Source organism: Triticum aestivum, chromosome 1A, assembly GCF_018294505.1.
Source record: "Triticum aestivum cultivar Chinese Spring chromosome 1A, IWGSC CS RefSeq v2.1, whole genome shotgun sequence".
Taxonomy (NCBI): Eukaryota; Viridiplantae; Streptophyta; class Magnoliopsida; order Poales; family Poaceae; genus Triticum; species Triticum aestivum.
Window position 1 is genome coordinate 584,754,413 of NC_057794.1, and position 6,937 is coordinate 584,761,349.

At 39.1% G+C, this 6,937-nt stretch overlaps 1 non-coding gene across 1 annotated transcript; it reads left to right on the plus strand.

The window, feature by feature from the left end:
* Positions 1–108, plus strand: LOC123072190 (U6 spliceosomal RNA). The gene has a single exon (XR_006434903.1). It is a non-coding gene; the product is annotated as a U6 spliceosomal RNA (small nuclear RNA).
* The last annotated feature ends 6,829 nt before the right edge of the window (positions 109–6,937 follow it).

Below are 6,937 nucleotides of genomic sequence, written 5' to 3' on the forward strand. Positions count from 1 at the left end.
GTCCCCTTGGGGACGTCCGATAAAATTGGAACGATACAAATTTTTTAAGATTAGCATGGGCCCTGCGCAAGGATGACACGCACAAATCGAGAAATGGTCCAATTTTTTTTAAGATTTCGCACGCCGGTCCCTGCGACGTGTTTTTTCTATTGCATCTATGCCCCTGGAGCCTTCTTTCAGCGGCCATGTCTTCCCGTATAATAATTACAACAAGACCCTTCGGTCGGCCGGTATTTCCTCACCCCGCCATATCCACCAGTCAATATATGGCAGCTGAGCCCAAGAAATCCTCTGTTTTCTTACAACAAATCCCTGCAGTTTCGTCAGCCCCTTCTCTTCTCTACAACCAAGACCTTTTTTTAATGAAACCATCTACAACCAAGTCTCAAATGGATAATTTACTCACAGGTTGGCCCTTTTCTTCAAGACACGTGCAGATCGGCTGCCTAAATAAATCTCAATATTAAATGTAAGATATGTTGAGAATTATACCCCAGAGAACAATCTCATAAGTTTTGGTGGCCATCCTTGTCAAAGAAAAACAACATAAATCTTTGGTGATCTCTATGCAACATAAAGTAGATTTGAACATTTTGATGATCCTACATTTGATCATCAGACCATACCTAAATATATCAATACATAGTCAAAGAAAAATCTAACATTACATAATCAGTCAACTCTTCTCCCGCGGGTTCGTGGAATGGCCTCGACGGGTTTGTTGCTGTGATGTCGAAGCTGCGGTGCCGGGGCCCGGTGGCGTACGATGACGGGTAGCAAGTGGTCCGTTCGGTGATCTTCCACGACACTAGCCTTGCATGGTTCTCCTTCGTAGCCCTTTGTCGGTGTTAAAGTTGCGCTGTCTTCTCGCGGCGGCTGAGATCTGACGCGGACCTTCATGTGGCTCTGCACGGCTTGTTCGGTGTAGGGTTGGTTCGATGATCGTCTATGGCGGAGTCGGAGTCGTTTCTCAGGGTTTGGGATGGCGATGACGCCTCTAGGGGAGAAGTGATGACGATAATGTCGTTGTGTTATCTCGACGAGGCCCTTTGTGGAGTGCCGTGTTGGGTATCTTGTGGGTACCACTCAACGGTTTGTGATGATTTTTGTCCGGTTTTTCATTAATTAAATGAGCAACTCTCTTCTGCTTAATTAATGGACGAGGCAAATCTTTTGCCTCCGTTTTGAATTTCTTTTTTACATAACCAATCATATTCACGTATTGACTCACATCACTCAAATAAAAGAGGTATATGAGAATGAACATGCAATTTATCAAAAGTTAATGGTAACGCCGCAGATTGTCATAACATGGCATATTTAATGGCAATGACATAAGCTTTCTTTACCCCTCGCATGTTACAACAACCTCAACACATGACCAATATGAATGCAGTCGCAGTATGCCATTGCATGGAGGCAAATAGATGATGGCATATTGGCAGACTTGCCGAAGGTGAGGGGTTTATATGAGTAGTTGGTGGGGATGGAAGAAAACTCTGCATTAAACATGTGCACAAGCTCTTGATTGCATTAGGCTAGTCATAGTGGGAGTAACTTAGCTAGTAACATAACACATCGCAAAACAAGTTTGCTTATGTGACACCAAGTTAATGAGAAGAGAGGTGTTTGAAGTAACATATTATGTTACTATCACATAGCGCTTTCCAAGAAATATTAAGTCTATAAGCTAATAAATGCAATCATATATGATACTACTTCTATGACACTTTGCACTATGAAGGTAGTAACATAGACCAGTGTCATATGCATGACACTAGTCTAAGTTACTCCCCACTATGACCAGTCTTAGACTAGTTATAGTGGGGAGTAACTTAGAGTAGTAACATGCATATGTTACTAGTCTATGTTACTACCTCCACAATGGGTAGTAACATATGTATTGTGTCATGCATCACTGCATTTATTATGTTGTAGACTCATCTTTTCTTGATGTGTGTGATGTTACAGTAACTAGCTATGTTACTGCATGCCTCTCTTTCTTCATTTATTACATGCCACATCATCTATTTTTCCTAGATAAGTGTGATGTTAAGATGTTACTCCCACTGTGGGTAGTCTTAGTGGGACCTGGTGACAGGAGCTGATGCACGAGTTACAGGTGTGGCAGATAGGTATTTAGCAATAGCGAACTTTCTCAAAATCTTGTTTTGATAGCCCTAAACACTAGAAAAATCATTGCACGTATGAGTTTATATAACATCTTGACGGTCCTTTGTGATTCCGGCAAAGTGGTAGGAGCATCAAGAGTGCAGGATTATTGCCCTCCTTTTACATAACTTGTAGTTATCGGAAATATGGGGAAAAGCTATTGAAAGACCATCTTGTAGTACTACCTCTTTCTCAGTTTACAGGGCGTGCGCGTACCCTTAGATCATCAATTTGACTAACCTAATACAAGTCATATATTACAAAACATAAACCAATATAAACTTCAGATGTTCTATTTTCAGACGGTATAATTTTTATGTTATATATGCGTAGGACTTGTAAACTGAAACGGAGGTAGTAATGTAAATCCAAAAGAATTGTCGAAACTCAACTCGGCTCATGTGGTTGGTGATTGTAAGATTTGCTTCATGCACAAGAATCAAGTCCCATGACAAATACTCTAGTGTGTCAATAAAGTAAAATAAAAAAAATTGTGTTATGAGATGGCCAATATTTCTCTAAGAAAGAGCTCCAATGTATGCGATTTTCATACTTTGCTCAACATATTGACTTGACAAGATGTTCTATTCCACTTAGCAAATATTACATGTACATGTTTATATATCATGGTATCATTTCTCCAATAAAGTGATAGGGCATGGGGGCATGGGATTTGCCAGGCTCCTTATTAGTACTATTTAATCTTGAAAACTCAAGGAAAAGCCTCAAAAAACGGTTTAGGAAATTCAAAGAAAAAAAGTAGTCCATCCGTTTCTTTTTAGTCCGCATATAAGGTTTGGTCAAAGTCAAGCTTTGTAGAGTTTGACCAACTTTATATTAAAAAAATTTAAACATTCACAATATGAAATCAATATTATCAGATGCATCATGAAACATATTTTCATATTATATAGTTTTAGTATTGTAAATGCTCATATTTTTTTATATAAATTTTGTCAAACTTTGTGTAGTTTGACTTTGACCAAATCTTATATACGAAGTAAAGAGAAACGGAGGGAGTACTATAGTTACCTAGATAAAAGATATAAAAAACAGCTCGTGCACTTAGCAGTTACTTCCTTTGTTAATAAATATAAGATGTTTTGAATATTTTAATATCAACTAACATACGGATTGATATGAGTGAACAAACACACTAAAACGTGTCTATATATGCCTAATTCAGAAAAAAAAATTTATGGATGAAGCAAGAGTAGTAACCGGTTTGCTCCATTCACAAGCACATAGTCTGATGATATTGCGTTATAAAACTAGCAACTAAAAAAAACTTATACCTCTCTCCAACCCTCAGAATCCAACAATACAAGGCAAACAGTGCCCAAATCATACAAAATTATCATATATCGTTTCCGTCTCTTTAAAATAGGTTTGACAAGGCCATGCACAATGGTGCTATTTTAGCGACGCCATACAAGATAATTAGGTGAGGCGTAGAAACGGAAAAGAAGATCCACCATCTCTTCTTCTATACTACTTATTCTATACTACTTATAAAAGAGCAAACATTATCTTCTCTAAGTGCACCCCACAAACGTACACGGATACATTCCACCGCATGATTAGTCCCACTAAACTCAATTTAACGGCTAGCCTTAACCGAATCTGTTCTCTGTGTGCACTTAGCAATTTACATTGACTGACCGTACTTCATCGCGGAGGAAAATATGAAAGTCCATGCCTGGTCAATTAGGAAACTATAATCACGGACACATCCTATTAAGAAACTAATCACGGGCACATCTAATTATTAGGAAACTAATCACAAAGCCAACCTATTATTAGGAAAAAAATCACGCGTGCATCCTATTATTAGGAAAATAATTACGAGCCATCCTATTAGGAAATTAATCACGGACGCATCTAATTATTGGGAAACTAATCATGGCTGCATCCTATTAGATAACTAATCACAAACGCATCTAATTATTAGGAAACTAATCGCGAGTGCATCCTATCGTCTCCTATCAGGGAATCGTGACCGCGAGTCGCGAGCCGTCACCAGCCCACCACCCACGCGAGGCACAATGGGAGACACGCGAGGAGGAGATGCGGCTTCCTCCGAACACACTTCTACTGACTGCAACGACTTTGTCCACATCCTGGGCATGCTCTTCGGGAACCACCGGCATCCGCGTCGACTTCGGCTCCATCCACAACACTCACGCTGACAACCACCCACCGCCGAGGTCCTTCAAGTGGGAGCAACGCTGAGTATCTTGGACCAGTATTAGCGGGCCAAAAAAATCTGCCCCCACAACCATGCATGTAGATTCGCCTGGTCGCCAACCATTATCGTCCCCAGGGCGGTGCAGGTCTCGGCCACTGTGAAGCAGGTGAAGCTAATCACGGCCCCATCTCACTCGCCCGAAGCCACCGCCGACTCCCTCAGCTCTGACGCGTGTTGCTCCGTTGGACACGCTTGTCCGGTACTCGCGTGTGGACGACGTCGTCCAAAGCTAATCCCGGTGCGTGGAGGCCGTCGCCTCAAAGCTGGACGACTGACTCACCTGCCTCGACAATGCCGCCCAGCTGGTGAGAGGACACGGTCGCCGCGGCCGCTTGCACGCCTAAACGACGGAGACTCTCGCCTTCATGCGAACGCACCACACACACGCATTAATCAAGTAAGTATCGAGTGTTGTTTTTTTACTGTCATCGCTACCTGTGACACATCTAGAAGTACAGGAACAAGAGATGAGGCAATGAGAAACAGAGGAGCGTTGAAGCACACACAGAGACGTTTGCCTTCTTTCTTTCTTTATTTTTCACTGATTTTCACGTACCTGCAACAGACATCCCTGTTTTTTTAAGTACTAACTACCGGTTATTACATGGCCAACTCATGACTACATAGTGAACTCACAGACAAATTCGCTGAACCAAGACCTTACTTGCAGTCATAAAATTACGTTTCACTGAAAAAACCCAGAAGTTTGCATAAGTTTTAATGAAAAAAAAATAAAGTTCGCATAAGTTTTGCTAAAAAAACCCTGAAGTTTGCATAAGTGTATTTGTTTGTCCAGCAGATACATGGCAATTGTAATTTTACATGAGCATTTTCATACCATCCTTATCTACAGTTGAGCTAACATGTTTTCCTGATAGAAAACTTGGACTACATACAAGAGAAGCAAAAACTGCATGTTGATTATGATGATGATGAATGTAGGATATTTTGTGGTCATGGTAAATTTCATATCATTTAGTACATAAACAATATTCACAATTTTATTTTATTACCATCGATTGTGTTGAGTTTCTTTCATATATATGTATTGACCCTCTTCTTTAAATTAGATGTGACAGATGCGGAATGAACTCATACCACATGATCGCATACGAGCAATTCAAGAGGAATTGGCGGGATTCTTTCTTGACCATGTCATACATAAAGACGGAGAATGCCATGTGGAAGTTGAAATTAATTTTACATGTTAGGGATTATAAGAGATGTTATATTGTATATATGTAGTAGTGTCGGATAGATATATACAAAAACTTGTTGTTCGATCAATCTCGGAGAAAGAGAGGTCACTTCTCTCTGTATATGTTCATGACGATCTTGTGTAATTTTTGACTGGAATTTGTTGGCACTGAAACGGTTCCTTAGCTTGTCCTAAGTGACATTTTCATGTGTGACTATACTTGCATAAATGTGTGCATATGAAGAATCATGATGAATCTTCTAAATAATTTTGAATTTTATACATTGAGAAAAGTGGGTGATCTTTTAATACAGGAGACATATTGATTAAGAAGAAACGATATTTCAAATTATTTGTACGAGTTGGAAATAAGAGATCGTGTACTTTATAGGGAAATTTCAAATTTATGAATAAATTGTCTTGTATTAAGTTTAGTATAATATGTTAATCCGAATAAATGCATATTGTGTATGCACACTTATTAGTTCAAATAGACGTGTGTTGCACGTGCACACTTACTAGTAATATGAAGGACAAAACATCATTTTCCGTAGTACAACATGACTGTCCCCTATTCACATGTTTTCTACTCCCATTCGATCCATATTAATTGTCGCTGATTTAATATAAAGTTTTAGTACTGAATCATTGAAAATTAATACGGACTGTAAGGGAGTACTAGTTTAATTTTAATCAAATCGCCCTAAAAATTGAGAATCACACAAACATTAACCGTCAGAGATAACCATATTCTTTGTGCTAGCTTGTATGCATAATAAGAAATGCAGTGAAAAATATCCTCTAATGCTCTTTTTATTTTACATTACACTTTTGGTATCTACTGAAATGTGGATAAACGAAGGACACGCCAAGAAAGGAGGCATTCATTTACGTCAGTACCACATATAGATAGCCAGAAACAACCCATACATATCCCACCACAAGCGTGTATTTATACTTGTACTCCCTCTATTTCTTTTTAATCTTATATAAAGTTTGGTCAAAGTCAATCTTTGTAAAGTTTGATTAACTTTATATTTAAAAACATCATCATTCACAACATGAAATCAATATTATTGAATGCGTCATGAAATGTATTTTCGTACTATATAGTTTTAGTATTAGTATTATAGATGTTTATATTTTTTTAATATAAATTTGATCAAACTTTGTGTAGTTTGACTTTGACCAAGTTTTATACGCGGAGTAAAAAAAACGGAGGGGGAGTATGGGCGCTCACCAAGTGTTGTCGTCTTGCTCCCCGATCCCGGTGAGGATTGGTGGATGGATAGATGCGGGCAGAGAGTTGTGTGGCACGG